The sequence below is a fragment of the Phragmites australis genome, chromosome 6 (genome assembly GCF_958298935.1).
Source record: "Phragmites australis chromosome 6, lpPhrAust1.1, whole genome shotgun sequence".
NCBI lineage: Eukaryota > Viridiplantae > Streptophyta > Magnoliopsida > Poales > Poaceae > Phragmites > Phragmites australis.
Window position 1 is genome coordinate 10,119,604 of NC_084926.1, and position 22,228 is coordinate 10,141,831.

The window sequence follows — 22,228 nt, forward strand, 5'->3', positions numbered from 1 at the left end:
TCCCCGCGGGGAAACGAGGACAAGGAATGCTTACCTATACTCGTCCCCACTAGATCCGACGGAGATATAATTTGTACCATTTATATTCCCGTAGATGACACAATCTTCTCATCTCCGTCCTCTAATAAAGAAATTCCTCACAATAAATCAAGGATCGAATTCCTATTGACATCTCTGCCCCACCCTCGCCCCTGGAGAACACCATGAGGGGGACGCTCTCGAGCAGCCGGGCCCGTGCTCGCCTTGATGGCTGCTGCTGAGCCCTTCCCTCAATCGTCGCTGCCGCTTTCGACTCCACCCCCATGCCCGTGCGCATGCCCATGCCGACGCGGATGATGCAGATCCTGCACACCACGCCAACATCATCATCCCGCTGGAGTCGCCGCCCAGCATGGCCAGGTCAATTTCAAAGTCCTTTGGTGTTCTGATCCCTGATCAGGTATTCTTTTGAATCACATGATATTCTTCCTTAGATTTTTCCCTGTCGAGTCCTTTTGTTTTCCGTGTTTTGCTGTTGTATGTTGCTTTCTAAATCTGAATGTTCTGTTGGCAGGGAATTGCTCTGAGAGGACTGTTCATCATTGACAAGGAGGGAGTAATTCAGCACTCTACCATTAACAACCTTGCCATTGGTCGCAGTGTGGATGAGACCATGAGGACCCTTCAGGTACGTTCCATTTTAGTTCAAGTGGGCTATTGCTCCAGACTTAAGAAATGAAAGAGAAGTTGCCTTTTGATGTTACTAAAATCTGAAATGAGAAGAACATTTACTTGGCATTCATGGTGCCTGTGATACACAACTTGAACAACATACAACATTTAGCTGTGCATTTTACATTATTGTTTGTTGAGTAACAGTGCAATGTAGACATGTAGTTCTACATTTCAAGGAACAAAAAGTAAACTTCAGTTCTACATTTCAAGGAACAAAAAGTAAACTTCATCTAACTTTTATGTGTATTTTTAAATTCTAATGAATTAGAATTACACACTAATAACTGAAGTAAATGCACACCTTGATCTATTTCCTTCGATTTTTTTTGAAGCTATTTCCTTTGATTTGGAGTACATTTTATTATCACCTGCCAGAGGACTCAAGATGCATCAATTTTCTTTTGGGAGGATCAAGATTTATGATAGTAAGCATGACCCTAAGGAAACAAGTAGGCTGCTTGACCTGGCCATGCTGAGCTGGGAGCCTGGGATGACCTTGTGTAGTCTGTGGACGAAAAATAACTCAACTATCTGGCACAGGATGCCAATCGTGGTCCATCTTTGAGCATTTTGCTGTGCTGGTTTATGCCCGACCTACTTTTACTTGCTTTTTCCCATGTCACTGTCCAGTGTCCACTGATCACAACTGGAAGAAAGTTTAAGCTGACATCTCTCAATGTTTCAGGCGTTGCAGTACGTCCAGGAGAGCGGATGAGGTCTGCCCGGCAGGATGGAGGCCTGGAGAGAAGTCAATGAAGCCCGACCCCAAGGGAAGCAAAGAGTACTTCGCGGCCATGTAAGCGTGCTGCCGTGAAGCTTTGCTGCTCTGATCGTGGCGCCTTTCGGTGCGCCAGCGGTGGATCGTTGTGGAGTTTTGCTCCGAGCTCGTGTTTCGAGATGTCGCTGCGCCTTGTGAACCGAGTGCAGTAGCCCTTGTGCATACGATTGAATGATGTTCTCTGCCACCTTGTTTTTTCCCCTGACAAAAATAAGGTACATTTTGGTGGTGTCCGAGTCCTCAAGCCTCCGCCTCCTCAGATCCCCGCTACTCCTGCTGACTGCGGCTCCACGCAAGCCCAAACCGGAGCCACCGGAGGAAGAGGCAATCAGGACAAGGACAGCAACGACGACCAATATCAACCGCAACAAGGGGATCCCTGAATACAAACAAGATCCCCACCAACCTCATAGAGCTCCTCGCCACTGGCCTGCTCGAAGGCCAGCCAGTCAAGTACATCATGAGGAAAGGAAAGGTACGAGGCATGCATGCTCCCTCTGTTTACCCATCACTAACTAATTCCTAAATGGTTTGTATTTTTTACTTTGTTTATGTTCTGTAATAAATTTCTGTGTATATATTTTGTTATGTTTGACGCTAACGTTTAGTCTAAATCTCATTTTCTCGTGTTTTTTTATTAGTGTTCAGTGTACGCTCGAAGAAAGATGCAAACTTGGTTATATGGCGGTGTATTATCTGGTGTTTAGAGTATTGCCTTTATTGTTTGTAGTGTTTTAACAATGTTATAGTTTGAAAGATACTTCGATGATGATGTTTGGTTTAGAGGAGTTAACAATTTTATAATATGTAAATTTTTGATTATTATTGTAACACACGGGTATTCAACTAGTCTTATAATAAAAACCTAGCAAGACAGATAGGGATTTTGGGTGTGGCTACGGCCGGGGAAGGAGAGCGATCAAGTTGCAAGAATGTTAATTTGAGTAGGAGATTTCCACAAAATGAGCGCGGTGCGATGGTGGGATCGTGTGCTTTCATTGGATGCGGATCGGACGGGTCTCCTAAGGATGTTCGCACGTTTGCACCGATGTAGTCGTTTGCATAGAAAATTTCGCCCCCTGTTAATAGGGCTAATTGCTCTTTTTGGTTGACGTCCTTCAGAGCTGTGCACGGCTTATTCAAAGCACTCCGGCGCTCCGCATCGACAATGCATTACCGCGTTATCCTCGTGCCAACCGGCCGGCGGCCGGCCATGACATGCACGATAGCACGACGCGGGTCGCAAGGACGACGAGATGAGCAAATCCAGTGAGCGGTCGACGCCAACAAATATCTGGCATTCTGGCGGGCCGTATGAGACCGCGCGACCGGCGTCCGTGGACGAGACGAGAGCTGAGGTAGGCGCGGGACTGACCCAGTCACGGGCGCCGAACCGCCGACTGGCCTGATCCGATCATCCAATCACGAGTTTTTTTATTTTTATATTTTTTTAGTTAAAATTTAAATAAATAGATTTCCGGCGAAAATATTTGTAAAACTAGACACCCATAGCCCTCTCAGAGGGCCCTCTGAGAGGGCGGTTACGGGTCCTAACCGCTCCCTGAGAGGGCGATAGGCCTAACCGCCCCCTCAGAGGGCGGGTGGGGCCTTCCCGCCCGGCCCACAGTCTTACCGCCCCCTGAGGGGGCGGGTAGAGCTTCTTACCGCCCTCTCAGGGGGCGGTAAGGGCTCCTCTCGCCCGCCGCACCGCACCGCCCGCCCGCGCCCTGCAGTCTATAAAAAACCCAAAAAATGGGCAAAAAACCATAAAATTCGGAAAAAAGGAAAAGTTGAGAAGAGAGAGGAGAAGAGGGGAGAGGAGAGGGGAGGAAGAGAGGTCGGCGAAGTCCTGCTGCATTTGGGCCGCGGATTTGAAGAAAAATTTCGGATAATTTTTTTTTCCTTTTTATTGTTGTTAATTAGTGCAGTAGTAGTATATGACATAGATTTTAAACATTTATAACCTAGGGTTTAGAAAATTGTCAAATTTAGTTAGAAAATGGTACAATAGCAGTTCAATATAGAATATTATTTTAGTATATTATTTTCAGTATGTTATCTGTAGTATATTATTTTTAGTATATTATTTTCAGTATGTTATTTGTAGTATATAGTTTTTAGTATATTATTTGTACCTGCGGTCGTATGAGGCAACAGTAGATGATAATTTGTGAACCTAGGGTAGCATTTAAAAACTATTTTATCCGATAATCAGAAATATAGTTTGTTGTCTTAACATGGGTTATGTTTGCGGGTGTTTCCAGGGATGACAGATAAATTAATTTTTCAGATATATTATGGTGAGGGTGAAATTAGGTATGGTCCCAACGGCGTAGATCTCTCTGGATTTTGTCATGTCATGAAGGAGCTTAGTAAGGCTAATGAGAGGACTATTGTGGGTGTGTGTAAATGGCTCATGCGGTTTTTCCAACTGGATCCGCAGCAATATGAGCTGAAGTTGAAAGCTGTTCTGAGCTGTGCTAGTCATGGATACTTTGGTGAGCTTGTTCCCATCGAAGCCACATCAACTTGGAGGCAGTATGTAGATATATGCTGTGAACGTGGCCTGCCGCTTGTTTTGTTAGCTGAGGCGTACCTGAAAGATCAAAATGAGGTGAACTCTGTAGAAGCAGTAGCAGGACCAAGTGAGGCAGTGGAAGATGAGTTAGAGGCGGCTAATGTAGGGTCCAGGGAGGAGGTTGGTGATGTTCCAGAGCTGCAGCCGATGGGTGTAGCTGATGAAGGGGAGCACATACTAGCATCATTGAAGATATGTATTTGGAGGATGAAGAGTTGGAGGAAGGCCTTGCCGATGGGGATTCTTCTGATGAGGAGGGTAATGCTCCAGTTCCTGCAAAGTGGCGGGATCAAGAATTTTCGAAGTTGGTGGTTAGCGAGGCTGACCAGACACCGTGGCAGTACCATGAGAATGAGGTGTCACAGGGTGCTATATACCCTACAAAAGAGGTAGTTATTGATGCAGTAAAATTCTGGTCGTTTTCTCTTCGTAGGCAATTCAAGGTTGTTAAATCAAGTAAAAGAGAGTATGATGTGAAGTGCTTGGTTCCTCAGTGCCCTTGGTGGGTGCACGCATTCAGAGGGAAATGGGCAGACTACTGGCAATGCTCAATAGTTAAGGAACATAATTGTCACATTGAGGAAATAGAGTTCGCCCACCGGAACCTGTCTTCTGCTTTCATTGCAGAGGTTATGTATTGAGAGATTGTGGACAACCTAAGGTATGAGCCACGATCAATAATCCGTGCTATTGAGCAAAGGTTTCAATACACAATAAACTATGCGAAGGAATGGAGGGCGAAACAAAAGGCTATTGAGATGAGGTTCGGTACATATGAAGATTCGTATCATAATCTACCTCGTCAATTAGCCACAATTTGTGCAAGAAATCCAGGTAGCTACTATGATATCAAGCATTACCCCTCTACTGATGTGGAGTACAGCGGAAAAAGAGTATTGCAGCGTGCTTTCTTTGCATTCGCTGCAACTATCAAAGCATTTAGATATTGCCGACCCATCATATGCCTAGATGGAACATTCCTGACTGGGAAGTACAAATGGCAGATTTTGTCTGCAATAGGGGTTGACGGTAACAACCAAGTCCTGCCACTAGGGTTTGCGTTCGTGGAGAGTGAGAACGGGGACAGCTGGTATTGGTTCCTAGAGCGGGTGAAGCATGCAATTGTTCTTGACCGACCAAATGTGTGTCTCATTCATGATAGATATGCAGGATTGTTGCAGGCTTTGTTGGATATGCAACATGGTAGCGTGCGACGGGGTGTACCAGTACAGTGGCCAGATCTCAAAAGCAAGTGGTGCATGCGCCATATGGGTGCGAACTTCTACAGACTGTTTAAAAACAAAGAATTAATGAAGCTTTTCAAGAAGTTGTGCAGTCAGAACCTGTCGGAGGGTGAACTCCTGTCGCAGGGATCCCGAGAGACCCCTTTTTAGAGATTCGGCCGGGGGGATGATCCTGAATGAGCTTGTTTTTGGGAAATAAGCGGGAAACGGAAATAAATGCAGTGGCTGGTGGGAGATGATCGTCCTAGTGCGAGAAAGATGGGTGCACCGGGGTTTAGACAGGTTCGGGCCGCACGGGGGCGTAACACCCTACTCCTGTGTGAGTGCTATATCTATCCTTGAAGGGAATTCTTCAAGGATGTATCTGGTTACAAAAGAGAGAGCCACTTACAGAGAGCTTGAGGCTCTCGTGTTCTAGTTTGACTTGAGCTGGTTCGAGCGTCTGCGTCCTCTTCTTCACACACTTCCGGTCTTGTCCCCTTTTACGTGTTCTCCATCCTTTCCTTTTATAGGCGCGCCGACCTCAACATATCCTGAATGGGAAAGAGGGGATGCGAATGCCAAGGTGCCACGGAGAAAGGCGTAATCATTTCGTCTTGGCGAAGTGACAGGGGCGGTGGAGAAATGCGGCGCGCATCCGACCACCCGCCACTGTGGAAGCCCTCGGGCGCCATAAAGGGGGCCCACCGGGCAGCCTCAGAGGTGCCCGGTGCACCCACCCTGTCTTGTTCTTCTGCCAGGGCAGGGTGGCAGGCGGAGCGCTTCGGTTCTGGCAACGTTATCCCGAGGCACCTGGATGAAACGAGACGGGACCCGTGCATTTAATGGACCCACGCCCCCCTGCCAGTGCATGGCAGGGTCTGACACTGGGGCGTGGGCAGCTGAGAATGTCAGGATGTCAGGATGTCAGGCCGCGCGTGCCTATTAAATGTGGCATTGGGCCTTTGACTAGCTGACACCCCGACGATGGGATCCTTCGGGTCGTCGAATGATCTTGCGCGAACCTTCGGGGAACCGGGTCCTCGGGGGCCGCCACGCGTAGCCCCGAGCACTCTCTCCCGAGGACTTCGGTGGGACCTTCGGGGAACCGAGTCCTCAGGGGCTGCCACGTGCAGCCCCGAGCACTCTCTCCCGAGCACTTCGGTGAGACCTTTCGGGGAACCGAGTCCTCGGGGGCTGCCACGTGCAGCCCCGAGCACTCTCTCCCGAGCACTTGGGTGAGGCCTTCGGGGGACCGAGTCCTCGGGGGCTGCCACGTGCAGCCCCGAGCACTCTCTCCTGAGCACTTGGGTGAGGCCTTCGGGGAACCGAGTCCTCGGGGGCTGCCACGTGTAGCCCCGAGCACTCTCTCCCGAGCACTTGGGTGAGGCCTTCGGGGAACCGAGTCCTCGGGGGCTGCCACGTGCAGCCCCGAGCACTCTCTCCCGAGCACTTGGGTGAGACCTTCGGGGAACCGAGTCCTCGGGGGCTGCCACGTGCAGCCCCGAGCACTCTCTCCCGAGCACTTCCTTCCTGATATTTGGGCTCTGCGGATCATCGGGGAACTGGGGTGCTCGGGGACCAGAGGCGGCGGCCCCGAGCACCTTCTCCCGGGACTTAGCTTCTTCTTATCTTGCAGGGTGGTGACATGTGGCGGATGGACGGCCTGGTCTCGGGACTTAGGGACCCCTGGTTCCGAATACACCGACAGCAGCCCCCGGGCCCGTTGGTAGGTGACGGGACGGAGACTGCGAATGGGCCCTTCGTCGCGGCCGAGGCCGAGGCTAGTGCAGACGCCATGTGGCAAGCTTTTGAGAGGTGGCCCTTGCGGACCCGAACCTCAAGTACGCCCCAACGGGAAAAATGAGTGGACGCGTGTCCACACAACTTCTGAAGGGTATAATGACCATACGGGCAGCACGCGTGGTTGTCGCGTAGATCGAGGAAAATACGCCTGGCAGCCGCTGACATCGCGCGATCGGCGGGAGATTCGCCTGGCAGTTGCGTCGATCGAGGCGACGCTTCGCCGAACGAACCGTTTGGGCGGCAGTTTTTGAACTTTGAGATATAAAAGGGGGAACGGATCGGTCCGTTCCCCTTTTTACGCTTTCTCGCCCTTGTGCTCCTGCCTTCTTTGTGCTCCGAAGCCCTTAGGAAATTCTCAGGCGACCGGAGCATTCTTCCTTCTCTCTCTCTCCACCACCAAAACACCTTCCATCTTGTCGAGATGACGAGGGTTGGAGGAGGACGCCGGGACAAGGCTTCGGACAGCATCTTGCCGGAGTCTCGTCTGAGGAACGAGGAGGCGGCGGACAAGATTAGGAAGCTGCTGGTGCCGGAGGGGCAGGAAGGTGCTGTGGTGGTGAGGCCGGCGACTCTGACGCCGGCGACGACCGTCCCTGGGAGGATCATCCTCTTCACTTCCTTTGTGGCGGCGGGGTTGGTGCCGCCGTTCTCAGCTTTCTTCCTGCAAGTGCTGGAGACGTACGGCATTCAACTGGTGCACCTAAGCCCCAACTCTGTGGTGGCGTTGGCGGTCTTCGCGCATCTCTGCGAAATGTTCATGGGGGTGATGCCGTCGGCGACGCTGCTTCGCCATTTCTTCGTCCTTCGGCCGGTGGGGAAGAAGAGGGGGCACTCCACGGCGGACGTCGCGGGGTGCTGCAACCTTCGGCTCCTGGACGGCCTGGGGGATCGTTACATTCCCCAGGTGCTGCGCAACAAGTGGGAGGAGTGGCGACGGGACTGGTTCTTCGTCGACGTCGACCCCCACGAGCGCCTCGAGCTGCCGGAGGCGGCGGCGGAACCTCGGCGATCGACGTGGGAGGCGCCGCCACCAGAAGATGCGAGACTGAAGCCGGTGCTGGAGCGCATCCTGGAGCTGCGCGAGTGCGGGCTGACCTCCGTCATGGTGGTTGTGGACTTCCTGCGCCGTCGGCTGGCGCCTTTGCGAGAGCGGGCCCGGCCGAGCTGGTTCTACACCGGGCCGGAGGATATCACCAGGACCCAGATCGGCGCGAGCTGGAATCTGGGGCAGGCGGAGCTGCGGGGGATGACACGGGTGATCACCGGAACGGAGGACATGAGCTGGACGGAGCTCCTGTGGCCGGAGATGGTGCTCTGCACCAACCCCAACCGGGTGGCCATTATGGCGGGGCTGCCGGAGTTCGACGCCCAGGGGCCTGTGGACCGGCCACGAAGCCGGAGTCCCGAGGCCTCCGAACTCCCCGGGCTGGAAGAGCTACTTGGCGAGGAGGTCGCTGGCAGCTCGGCACGGGCTGGTGAAGGGGTCGCCGCAGGCAGCAGCCGCCGTGCCGAGGAGGAGGTCGCGACTGAAGTCGTCGAGGAGGTGGCGCCGGGAGATCGGGGAAAACGTCCCTGGGCCCTGATCCTGGTGCCGGACTCTCCGCCGTCGCCGACGGCAGCGGCGGCATTTCCGGTGCTGGAGCCGCGCCTGGTGTGGATGGGGCCTGCACCGGCGCCTGCGACCCGCAGGGCGGAAACCGAGACTCGTGCGGCGGCACCCGAAGCCCACGCAGCGGTTCAGCCGAGCCCCCAGCGGAAGAGGCGGTGGGAGGAGTCCGGACCGACGGCGTCGGACCCGGACATCAGGCTTCCAGCGGCCAAATGGCGGTATCGGTGAGTCTTCTTTCTTGCTTTTCCATGGGCATTTCTGGCCCGAACTAAGTTTTGACAATTTTCATTTGTCTCCCGTAGGCTGGCCGCAGGCGCTGCTGCGACGGAGAGAGAACAGGCGCCGGGACCAGAGCCGAGCCCGCCTGCTGTTCCGACGGAGGTGGGCACCAGAACGGCGGAGGCGCCAACCGTCGTGGCGGCCAGCGGAAGAGAGACGGAGGCGGCGGCCGAGAGGAGGACGGAGCAAACGTCCGGATCCTTGGCGCCGGTGGAACCTACCCCGGGCGCGGAAAGCCCAGGGCGGATGATGGTGGAGGAGGATGCTTTGCCGGGGCCGGCGGATAGGGCGGCCGATGCTGAAATGCGGCCGCCGTCCGAGTCTTCGGCGCCGGCGGAGCCTACCTCGGGCAGGCAGAGCCCGGGGCGGATGGTAGCGCAGGGCCCTGCAGAGAGCTCGGCCCCCCTGGAGGCACTCTGCGGAGAAGCCTGGGCCCCACCGGCGCCCGGCCAGCCCGGCGACCCTTTCCTGGCCGCCATTGAAGGCGTCAAAGTAGCGGTCGGGCGGCTGGGCGCAGCGGTGGACGCCAAGGAGGGGGAGCTCGAGGCCGAGCGTGCCCGCCTGGCGTTGGAGAAGACGCAGCTGGCGGGCGCTCAGGAGGAGGCCCGTGCGGCAGCCGCGCGGGAGCAGAAGCTCCTAGAAGATATCCGAGCGGAAGTCGCGCGGGAACAGGAAGTTTTGAAGACCGCGCGGGCAGAAGCCGCGCGGGAGCGAGAAGACGCCGCCCGCCTGGCTAAGGCGTCGAGGCAGCAAGCTGCCGAGGCCCTTGCCAAGATGGGGCAGGCGCAGGAGAGGGAGGTGGCAATCGCAGCCCGGGAGCAGGCTGCGGAGGAGCGGCAAGCCGAGCTGACCCGCCGGGAGGGCGCGGCCGAGAAGACGTGCGCTGACCTCCAGCGCAGGGAAGATGACCTTCGGAAGATCAGGGAGGAGATCCACCATTGGGAGGAGGTCGTTTCCTTGCGGGAGGTGGACAATGAGTTGTCGGCGTCGGATCTCGACGCCCGGGAGACTTCGGTGGCCCAGAAGGAGGACGCGCTGGCCCGGCGGGAGGGCGAGCTGAGTCGCCGAGAAGGCGAACTGAGTCGTCGAGAAGGCGAGGCTGACGCGGCGGCGGCGGCCATGGCGACCAAGGTGGAGCAGAACGCGAAGCACGAGGCGGAACTGACCGCCCGTGAACGTGCTTTATCCGAGATGGTGGCCAAGGCGAAGCAGGCTGCCGCCCCCGCAGCAGTTGGCGGTTCTTCCGGTCCGGTCGGGGACCAGGGACTTGAGGCACAGCTGCGGGCCGCCAAGGAGAAGCTCGAGACCGCCTTTGTCTCGCGGGTCAACCTCGAGCATATGCTGGAAGACGTACTCCGGCGGATGCGGCGAGCCGTAGAGAAGGGTGGTCTCGGATGGCTCGTTGGAGGCGAGAAGGGCGACGGCCCCGGACGACAAGTGTTGGGGCTGCAGCAGGTCTGCGAGCGTCTCGAGGCCCTGCCTTGGGCGGTCCAAGAACTCGCCGCCCGGGAGGGACGTGGCTTGGCGCATGCAGTGGCCGAGCACGTCCTGGCCTGCTACCGAAGCAGGGACCCTAACTTCCCGCTGGAGCCGGCGCGGGATGGAGTGGTCGAGGCTGAGGGAGAGGCTGCCCGGGCAGCGGTCCGGAGTACCGCCGCCGAGGTGGCGGCCGGCTTCAGGCGAGAGGTGCCGCCGCCGCCAGCCCTGGGGACGACTCAGAGGACTCAGCCGACGCCTCTGCTGCCGACTAGATCTTTTGCAGTCTTTTTTCTTTTGTTATCTTTGATGAATGTAGATGTAGGATTGAATTCTTAGAAAATGCCTTGTATCTATCCTGTGAATATTAATGGCAATTTTTCCTTGAGCTCGTAACTCCAGTTTCTCTGAGTGTATGATGCTTCTTCTGGTGTTTTGCCTGGAAGTCCCGGGGAGTACTCAGTCTGGCCGTTCCCGACCTTCCCGTCCCCGAGGATAAAGTGGTCCTGATTGCTGTTGCTGGCGCAGTCGGCCTTCGAGCTCTCGCGAGTCCGTATTTGCCTAAGTTAAGAAACAAAGACACAGACTCCCTTGCCCGGGAGATAGATCGATCCCGCTCGGAACACGCCATACCTAGTGAACACTTTTTCACTTTGCGACCACTCAGTTAGCAGAAGGGAGACACGTGTGGGCGAGAACGTGACCAAGAGTCCTCGTGGTCCGGTGGTGCCCGGGCTTAAAACGGGCCGGACCGAGCACTGACAGCCCGCCCCCGAGGCCTGAGCTCCAGACTACCCGAGTAGCTCGAGCGATAGGATTACCCATGGTACCCGAGGACTCGGTAGTGCTCGGGGTCCTTAAAAGCGGACCGAACACCACGTCCACCACGAAGGGCTTCGGTCAGACATTATCGCAAGCACGCTACTCTTTTCTGCAAACCGCTCTGTCTTTCTGGGAAAAAGTAGACACGCGGCAGGGTTTTTGCGTGCGAGGAGACCACCTCGCCGAACAGATTAAACCGCGAGAGCCCCCGAGAGTGACTCGAGGACATAAATTTACTTAAAGCAGACTTGTCTGAATATAACCACTCACCGGACAGCTGTCGGCCTTCCGGCCAATTGATCCAGGAGGGATGTGCTTCCGAGCTCAGGTGCCTGGGAACTTAATTCTTTTAACGGGGCGCCCGAGCGCCCAAGGCGCACGAGGCTCCTAGGGTCGGGTGATCTCGACCACCCATGCCTAAGTGGTAGGACCACCCGAGGACCCTTGGGGCCGACCAGAGACCGGGGCATTGAAGCCCTCGCGGCCGAGCTGCTCGTGATCGCCAGCGTGTGACTTTAAAAGAGAAAATAGGATTTCTTTGTCTGGTGCGCTCTGTCAGTGCGGTACTTGCTATAGACTACTCTCGTTTTCGACCCGAGACCTCTCGAACACCCAAACCGGCGGACAAGAGCGGGCAGAGGCATAACCCAGAGGTCCTATGGTTTGGTGGCGCCCGGGTAAGACAGACCAGACCGAGCACCGACAGCCCGCTCCGGGGGCCCGAGCTCCGGACTACTCGAGCAGCTCGAGCGATGGGATTACCCAGAGCACCCCGAAACTCGGTAGTGCCCGGGAGCCTGTCATGACACCGAACATCACACCCTACCATGCCGGACGTAAGTTAGCGGCGACTGCCCGCATGCATACCGATTGGGATTCTTTTATCAACGGGGAAAAAGAGAGAGCGAACTTTTTCTCGCACAACCGAGCACCTCACCAGACAGATTAAACATACGGAATCCAGAAAAAATATTTTGACATAGCGATTGCTTATTGAAATACTGAATGTGCAATATTTACAAGGTTGGGCGACAGCGACTTACCCAAGGGGCGAAGCCCTCGGACTGCTTGGGCGGGGAGAAGCCCCCGGCCTTGCTGACCTGAGCCGCGAGCACGACCATCTACGGGTAGAAGCGTCGGAGATGCTCGATGTTCCACGGATTCGGGAGTGGCTGTCCTTCCTCCGTCGCCAACCTGAAAGAACCTGCCCGCGGGACCGCGATCACGGTGAAGGGACCTTCCCACACAGGGGACAGCTTATTCATTCCTTCGCGCGACTGGATGCGTCAGAGAACTAGGTCCCCCACCTCGAGAGACCGGGCCCGGACATGGCGCAGATGATAACGCCGCAGACTCTGCTGATACCGAGCCACCCGGACAACGGCACGACGCCGGCGCTCTTCCAGGTAGTCCACGTCGTCGCGTCTTTGCCGCTCCTGCTCACCCTCAGAGTATGCATGCACTCGAGGGGAGCCCAGAGTGAGCTCGGAGGGGAGGACTGCTTCGGCGCCATAGACGAGGAAGAACGGAGTCTCCCCGGTGGTGCGGCTTGGCGTAGTCCGATTGGCCCACAGCACGGCTGGCAGCTCGTCCACCCTTCCCTTCCCGTGCTTAGCGAGCACGTTATAGGTCCGGGTTTTGAGGCCCTTCAGAATCTCCGCGTTGGCACGCTCGACCTGCCCGTTACTTCGAGGATGAGCGACGGAAGCGAAGCAAAGCTTGATGCCGAGATCTTTGCAATAGTCCCCGAACAAGGCACTAGTGAACTGGGTGCCGTTGTCGGTGATGATCCGGTTGGGGACGCCAAAGTGGCTAGTGATGCCGCGGATAAACTGGAGCGCCGTGTTTTTGGTTACCTTGATGACTGGGACCGCCTCCGGCCACTTGGTGAATTTGTCGATAGCGACATATAGGTATGCATAGCCCCCGACTGCTCGGGGGAATGGACCCAGAATGTCCAAACCCCAGACCGCGAAAGGCCATGACAGGGGAATGGTATGGAGAGCTTGAGCTGGCTGGTGAATCTGGTTTGCATGGAACTGGCACGTCCTGCAGCGCCGAACCAGCTCGGAAGCATCCTGGAGAGCTGTAGGCCAGTAGAAACCTTGCCGGAAGGCTTTCCCGACCAGCGTGCGGAACGATGAATGGCCACCGCACTCACCCTCGTGGACCTCAGCGAGAAGATCGCCGCCTTCTGCCCGAGAGATGCATTTCAGGAGGACACCTCCTGCTCTACGCCGGTAGAGATCCCCATCTACTATGGCATAGCGCCTGGACTGCCGAGCAACTCTTTCGGCAGACGCCTCATCCTCGGGTAGGAACTTTTCTTTCAAGTACCCTCGGATGTCAGACATCCACGAGGCATCTTGAGAACATTCGGCGAGCACAGCGCACTCGCCGGACGGCGGCGCCCTGACGGGGCTTCCCACTGAGGGCACCACCTAGGTCCCCTGAATTGAGTTCGAGGTTTCCCCTTCATCCTGTTCGGCAGGCAGGACGGAAGGCCGTGCGAGTCTTTCTTCAAAGACTCCGGTAGGGACGCGCGCACGTGAGGAGGCCAGGCGAGAGAGCTCGTCGGCCGGAGCATTATCGCGGCGAGGGATATGCCGCAATTCGAGGCCGTCGAAGCGTCTCTCGAGCTTCCTGACTGCAGCCACGTACGCCGCCATTTGAGGATCCGTGCACTGGTACTCCTTGGATACCTGGTTGACGACCAGTTGGGAGTCCCCTTTGACTAGGAGGCGATGAATCCCGAGCCCCACCGCAGCCCGGAGGCCGGCGATGAGACCTTCATACTCCGCCATGTTGTTGGATGCGCGGAACTGCAACTGTACGACGTACCGGAGCTCTTCACCCGTTGGGGAGGTGAGAACCACTCCGGCCCCTGCGCCTTTCAGCGAGAGGGAGCCATCGAAGTGCATAACCCAGTACCCGGGCGCGTCGTGCCCGGGATAGGCAGAGACCTCTTCTGGGACGATGCAGGGGACGGGTGTCCACTCTGCCAAGAAGTCGGAGAGTGCCTGGCTTTTGATTGTCTGGCGACAGACGAAGTGTAGGTCGAACTCCGCCAGCTCGACCGCCCATTTGACAACGCGCCTGGTGCCTTCCCGGTTCCGGAGAATGGGTCCCAGTGGATAAGTGGTAACCACCGAGATCTTATGCGCCTGGAAGTAGTGGCGCAGCTTCCGGGAGGCGATGAGCACGGCATAGAGTAGCTTCTGCGCCTGGGGATACCTTGTCTTGGCCTCCCGGAGGACCTCGCTGATGAAGTACACCGGTCGCTGTACCTGGCGGGCCCGGACGGTGGCCCCACCCGGGGGGCTGCCGCAGCCCCCATGGTCGGCGGTATGGTCGGGGCTGGCCGGTCACTCGGGCTCGATTCCTTGGCTGGGAAGAGCAGTGTGCTCGGGCTCGACCCCTTGCCCAGGGGGAGCCATGAGGACAAGCGAGTGGTCGGGGGCCTCTGGGAGCTGGGACCCAGCACCCGGCCCCGAATACTCGTCGTGCTCCACCACCAGTACTACGCTCACAACCTGAGGAGTGGCCGAAACGTAGAGTAGCAGGGGCTCACCTTGAGAGGGAGCCACCAACACGGGTGGCGAAGTAAGGTACTTCTTTAAGTCGCGGAAGGCCTGCTCGGCCTCCGGCGTCCAGTCAAAACGACCGGATTTCTTCAAAAGCTTGAAGAGGGGGAGCCCTCGCTCCCCGAGCTTGGAGATGAAGCGCCCGAGGGCTACCATGCAGCCGGCGAGGCGCTGGACCTCTTTGAGTCGAACCGGGGGTCGCATCTGCTCGATGGCCCGGATCTTCTCTGGATTGACCTCGATCCCTCGGCCAGAGACCAAGAAACCAAGGAGCTTGCCCGCCGGCACCCCGAAGACACATTTCTCCGGGTTGAGCTTGAGGTGGGTAGAGCGGAGACTGTTGAAAGTCTCGGCAAGGTCCTCGAGCAGGGTGGCGCGGTCTCGGGTTTTGACCACGAGATCGTCGATGTAAGCCTCGATGTTGCGGCCAACCTGCGAGTTAAGAGTGATACAAATAGCGCGCTGGAAAGAGGATCCAGCGTTGCGCAGGCCGAAAGGCATTGACATGTAGCAATAAGTCCCCACCGGAGTGGTAAAAGCAGTTTTTTCCTCGTCCCCTATGGCCATGCGAATCTGGTGATACCCAGAGTTTGCATCTAGGAAGCATAAAAGATCACATCCCGCGGTTGAATCTATAATTTGATCAATGCGAGGTAAGGGGAAGGGATCTTTAGGACAAGCCTGGTTAAGGTCGGTGTAGTCCACGCACATGCGAAGCTTGCCGTTGGCCTTCGGGACGATGACTGGGTTTGCTAGCCAGTCGGGGTGGAGGACTTCTCGGATGAATCCGGCGTCGAGGAGCTTGCTGACCTGCTCACGGATAAACTCCTGGCGCTCTGGCGCCTGCCGCCGGACCTTCTGCTTCACTGGGCGGGCGTCCGGACGCACGGCCAAGTGATGCTCGATCACCTCCCTAGGGATCCCGGGCATGTCGGACGGTTGCCAGGCAAACACGTCTACGTTAGCCCGGAGGAAGGCGACGAGCGCGCTTTCCTATTTGCTGCCCAGGTCGCTGGCGATACGGACAACTTGGGTAGCGTCTTCGCCCACCACGACCTCCTTCGTTGGAACAGAGGTGTCGGCGGCGAGTCGGGGTCTGGATGAAGAGGGTCCCGGGCCCCCTGTAGAGCCATCGACCTCGGCCTGCGCTGAGTCCAGAGCCATGTATGATTGTTCAGCGCAGGAAACGGCGCCGCCAGAGTCGGCGATCACGGAGATAGAGCCTGCGGGGCCGGGCATCTTAACCGTAAGGTATGCATAATGCACGGCCATCATAAACTTGGCAAGCGCCGGACGCCCGAGGATGGCGTTGTAGCGGAGAGGGAGCTCTGCGACATCGAAGAGGACGCACTCCGTGCGGAAGTTGTCCCGGCTCCCGAACGTGACAGGCAACTCAACCTGCCCGAGGGGCAGGGAGTGCCCAGGGGTCACTCCACAGAAAGGGAGCGACGGTTTTAGGCGTCGGGAAGACACTTGTAGCTTCTCAAAAGCCTCCTTAGAAAGGAGGTTGAGGCCAGCACCACCGTCGATCAGCACCCTGCCGACCTTGACATTGCAGACAGTGGGGGACACTACCAGAGGTAGCCTTCCCACGGCTGCAGTACTGGCGGGGTGATCAGCCATGCTGAACGTGATCGGAACATCCGACCACCTCAGGGGCCTTGCGGCCTCTTCGCTCGGGGTTGCCGAGCACACCTCGCGCCGCATGACCTTGATGCCACGGCGCGAGCAAGGTGTGTAAGCGCCCCCGTTGATGAAGGCGACGGCATGCTCGGGCTCCTGGAAGCCGAGCTCGGCGTTGTTGGGGACGACCTCAGTATCGCCTCCTCCGCGGGACTCGTCGCGCTCCCTCTGGCGCTGCTCCACGAGTCCTTTGACCGTACGACACTCCGTGAGGTCGTGCCATCTGGTCAGGTGTATGGGACACCATTTACCTGGCTCGGGCCCCGCGGGAGCGGGGTCCCTCGCTGGAACGGGAGCTCGGCCAGGGGCCGGGGCTCTCGCTGGAGCTGGCGCCCTTGCTGGAGCCGGGGCCCTCGTAGGCATAGAGGCCCGAGGAGGAGCCCGAGCAGGGGCCCTGACGGGGCGTCGATCGACACCCGGCCGACGCTCTTGCCGGTGATCGGGCTCTTGCGGCACCCTGTGAGCGAGGACCTGGGCTGGCTCAACGGGAGCGGCCTCGCGCTTCCTTCTCTTTTTCTTTTCCCGCTTGTCGGAGCGGGAAGAACTCGGCTGGTCGGAGGCGGGGCGAGGAGCATGCCACGCCCTGGCCTCCGCAGCCATGGCGCACTTATCGGCCAGTGCGAAGAGTTCCGCAGTGGTCTCGATCTCGTGCGTACCTAGCTTTTCAAGCATCCGCTCATCGCGGACGCCCTGCCGGAAAGCAACAATAACAGCGTGGGGGGCCACTCGCGGAATGGTGTTGCGAACCTGGCTGAAACGCTGTATAAAGCGCTGTAGCGTCTCCCCTTCCTGCTGTTGGACGGCGTGGAGGTCGCACTCCAAACCGGGACGCATAAACGTGCCCTGAAAGTTGGCCACGAACTGGTGGTACAGGTCATCCCAGGAGCCGATAGACCCTGGGGGTAAGTTCATAAGCCAAGAGCGGGCGGAGCCCCTCAGGGCAACATGAAAGTAGTTTGCCATCACCTTTTTGCTGCCTCCGGCCGCTTGGACGGCCGTTGTGTAGATCTGGAGGAACTCCATGGGGTCGATGGACACGTCGTACTTCTCCGGCAGCTCAGGGCGGAACTTGGAAGGCCACCTGACCCGGCGGAGCTCGGCGGTGAAAGCACGGCAACCGGTGCCGTACCCCGCAGCGCGAGCGGGGGTCCTCGGTGGTGAGTAGCGGCGAGCCGGGGATCCCCGGTGGCCGTGGGCAGGGAGAGAGGAAGCCTGGTCCTCTGCCCCGACCCCCTGCCGGGTCTCCCGCTGACGTTCGAGAGTAACTCGGGCATCCTCGTGGCCCCTCCGCTCGTCAAGGTGTAAACGAAGGTCCTGGGCTTCAGATGCGACCAGGGGGACGGCACTCCGCCTGGAGACCCCTCGGCCCGTGCGGGTGTCGCCCGTTGAGGAGCCGGCTCTGGCGGCACCATGCCGGGAAGTGGTGCGAGGACTCCCGGTCTGCACCTGGCGACGAGCAGTGCCGACCAAAGCGATGACATCTTGTATCCACCGGCCTTCCGGAGTGTTTGGCGTGGCCTGAACGGGCGGGTGCCTAAGGAGAGCATGTGCTGCAAGCAGCGCGCTCCCTGGGCTAGCGTCGCTAAAAGCGAGCCCGCGTCGTGGTGGCACCCGGCGCGGTCCAGAGGCGGACCTAGCGGCCGGGGTCCCGACCACCTGCTGGGGGTTGGAAAGTGCGTCGGCAGCGGCGGCGGCGGCGCTGATGGGCCCAGCGCCTTGATCCCCTTGAGCGGGAAGAAACGCGCATGCGGACGGCGGCTGCTGCTGGCATGCAGCAGCGACGGGGTTCCTTCTGACGTCGGGCAGCGCTCCGTCACTGGAAGTGGAGCCGGAACGCTGGAGACGGTGCCCACCGGCCATCTTTTCCTGTGGGAAAAAAGTGAAACAAACAATCCAGGGATATTCCCCCCTACCTGGCGCGCCAGCTGTCGGAGGGTGAACTCCTGTCGCAGGGATCCCGAGAGACCCCTTTTTAGAGATTCGGCCGGGGGGATGATCCTGAATGAGCTTGTTTTTGGGAAATAAGCGGGAAACGGAAATAAATGCAGTGGCTGGTGGGAGATGATCGTCCTAGTGCGAGAAAGATGGGTGCACCGGGGTTTAGACAGGTTCGGGCCGCACGGGGGTGTAACACCCTACTCCTGTGTGAGTGCTATATCTATCCTTGAAGGGAATTCTTCAAGGATGTATCTGGTTACAAAAGAGAGAGCCACTTACAGAGAGCTTGAGGCTCTCGTGTTCTAGTTTGGCTTGAGCTGGTTCGAGCGTCTGCGTCCTCTTCTTCACACACTTCCGGTCTTGTCCCCTTTTACGTGTTCTCCATCCTTTCCTTTTATAGGCGCGCCGACCTCAACATATCCTGAATGGGAAAGAGGGGATGCGAATGCCAAGGTGCCACGGAGAAAGGCGTAATCATTTCGTCTTGGCGAAGTGACAGGGGCGGTGGAGAAATGCGGCGCGCATCCGACCACCCGCCACTGTGGAAGCCCTCGGGCGCCATAAAGGGGGCCCACCGGGCAGCCTCAGAGGTGCCCGGTGCACCCACCCTGTCTTGTTCTTCTGCCAGGGCAGGGTGGCAGGCGGAGCGCTTCGGTTCTGGCAACGTTATCCCGAGGCACCCGGATGAAACGGGACGGGACCCGTGCATTTAATGGACCCACGCCCCCCTGCCAGTGCATGACAGGGTCTGACACTGGGGCGTGGGCAGCTGAGAATGTCAGGATGTCAGGATGTCAGGCCGCGCGTGCCTATTAAATGTGGCATTGGGCCTTTGACTGGCTGACACCCCGACGATGGGATCCTTCGGGTCGTCGAATGATCTTGCGCGAACCTTCGGGGAACCGGGTCCTCGGGGGCTGCCACGCGCAGCCCCGAGCACTCTCTCCCGAGGACTTCGGTGGGACCTTCGGGGAACCGAGTCCTCGGGGGCTGCCACGTGCAGCCCCGAGCACTCTCTCCCGAGCACTTCGGTGAGACCTTTCGGGGAACCGAGTCCTCGGGGGCTGCCACGTGCAGCCCCGAGCACTCTCTCCCGAGCACTTGGGTGAGACCTTCGGAGAACCGAGTCCTCGGGGGCTGCCACGTGCAGCCCCGAGCACTCTCTCCCGAGCACTTGGGTGAGGCCTTCGGGGGACCGAGTCCTCGGGGGCTGCCACGTGCAGTCCCGAGCACTCTCTCCCGAGCACTTCAGTGAGACCTTTCGGGGAACCGAGTCCTCGGGGGCTGCCACGTGCAGCCCCGAGCACTCTCTCCCGAGCACTTGGGTGAGACCTTCGGGGAACCTAGTCCTCGGGGGCTGCCACGTGCAGCCCCGAGCACTCTCTCCCGAGCACTTGGGTGAGGCCTTCGGGGGACCGAGTCCTCGGGGGCTGCCACGTGCAGCCCCGAGCACTCTCTCCCGAGCACTTGGGTGAGGCCTCCGGGGGACCGAGTCCTCGGGGGCTGCCACGTGCAGCCCCGAGCACTCTCTCCCGAGCACTTGGGTGAGGCCTTCGGGGAACCGAGTCCTCGGGGGCTGCCACGTGCAGCCCCGAGCACTCTCTCCCGAGCACTTGGGTGAGGCCTTCGGGGAACCGAGTCCTCGGGGGCTGCCACGTGCAGCCCCGAGCACTCTCTCCCGAGCACTTGGGTGAGACCTTCGGGGAACCGAGTCCTCGGGGGCTGCCACGTGCAGCCCCGAGCACTCTCTCCCGAGCACTTCCTTCCTGATATTTGGGCTCTGCGGATCATCGGGGAACTGGGGTGCTCGGGGACCAGAGGCGGCGGCCCCGAGCACCTTCTCTCGGGACTTAGCTTCTTCTTATCTTGCAGGGTGGTGACATGTGGCGGATGGACGGCCTGATCTCAGGACTTAGGGACCCCTGGTTCCGAATACACCGACAGAACCAGCAACGTAAGTTCAATGCATTATGGGCAAGACTTGATGAACTGACTCTTAAACAAACTACGGAGGCTGCACCTAATGGTGAGGAACCAATATCTCTCGGTCCTCTTCCAACCGATACTCGCATATTGTAAGGAGATCGGGCTCATCTATTAGGAGCTTTTCACAGTGGATACGCAATGAGCCGAATGAAAAATGGGCTCTGCTGTACGACAGTGGTGGTGCCAGGTATGGAGTAATGACTACAAACTTTGCAGAGGTTTATAACTGGGTCATATGAGGAACGAGGTCCCTACCACTAGTTGGAATTGTAGAAGGCATTTTGCGTGGGACCTGCAAGTACTTCATTGATCGGTATGGAGCTGTTAAGGTTGTAATGGAGGACAATCGTATGCTTTACGGCCGGATGCTATGTGAGTACATGGAGAAGGCAAATAGGAAGGCCCACATGCATCGCGCAAATCAAGAGGGCACTGCAGAGCACAGGTTCAGTGTCCTGTGTCGGGATAAGGGTCGGAGGGGGGGGGGGTAGACGTGAGCGGCATGTTCAAGAGTGTGTGCTAAGGAGTGGGACATGCATACGTAGTTGTCAGAAGCCACAATTACTCCACAAACCTTATACACACGTCATAGCTGCGTGCGCGGAGCACCATATGCTTCCAAGGCAATATGTGTCACAATATTTCATGAAAGATCAAGTACTGAACACTTGGAACCAGGAGCTGTATGGTTACAGCATTGTTGACACTTTACAAGTAACCCAGGGCCTGCAAGAATATATGTGCCTGATTTGGGAAAGATGAAGAACGCACCGGGCCGAAGACAGACTTATCGGATTCGCAACGATATGGATGAATCTGAGGTTGGCCCTAGGATTAAGCGATACAGTCAGTGCAATGAAGTAGGTCACACTTATAAATATTGTCCCAAAACTGCAGGCGGTGATGCACATGTTGTCTAGGTGAGCTTCATGTGTGTTCAGCTAGTTTTGTACCATTTTAATATTTGTTAATTTCGCATATAGTTAATTTGCATTCAAAGTATATTGTTGTTGTATTTATTTATCAATGTATTAATGTACATGTCTTTCAAATGCAGAGATGGCTCACCCTTCGACCCCCGAGCTTTTGGACCCTGCTGTGGACAAGAAGCATCGCAGCTTCTTATCCGCCAAGCACCAGACGGAGCTAGGAGTGTTTCGCCCACGAGGCACTGGAGAGCTGCTGATGGTAGACAAGCGATGGAGCCACAGGTACTTAGAAAATTTGATACGAAATTGTCATATCACTGCTATTGTTACATATTATTGATATACTGCAATACTTATAGGTTGGCAGCGGTCGGACTCCTACCGCTTTGCCGGTTGGTCGAGGCCCGATCGACGGAGAACCCCGAGGTTGCGGCCCGTCGTTTCTACTTCGATCGGTCGCTGATAGCAGCACTGGTCGACCGTTGGAGGCCGGAGACACATACGTTCCACCTACCGTGCGGAGAGATGACCCCGACCCTGCAGGACGTCTCCTACCTCTTAGGCCTTCCTTGCGTGGGAGCTGCGGTTAGGGTTATCGATATGCAGGCTGACTGGATGAACGACATGCATCAGCGATTTGGGCCGGTGGAGCGAAAGGCGGACGCACCCCCCCCCCTACGTGCCTGAGTTCTTATCCGATGCACGAGGGCCAACGAAGAAGTGGATCCTACAGTTCCAGGTACGGTAACATGCAACCTATCGAATACTAACAAAGTATGTCGTAATGATCCTTTCTGACACCAGTCATATGTGCAGCCGGCGT

General features: G+C 57.3%; 1 long non-coding RNA gene across 2 annotated transcripts; it reads left to right on the top strand.

The window, feature by feature from the left end:
* The first annotated feature begins 46 nt into the window (after window positions 1-46).
* Window positions 47-21,548, top strand: LOC133920435 (uncharacterized). 2 transcript variants are annotated; one of them, XR_009910100.1, is made up of 4 exons: window positions 47-439; window positions 554-667; window positions 1,400-1,967; window positions 21,534-21,548. It is a non-coding gene; the product is annotated as an uncharacterized LOC133920435 (long non-coding RNA). The 2 variants fall into 2 exon arrangements; XR_009910099.1 differs by lacking the exon at window positions 21,534-21,548 and adding an exon at window positions 2,134-2,366 and having other exon boundaries at window positions 48-439.
* The last annotated feature ends 680 nt before the right edge of the window (window positions 21,549-22,228 follow it).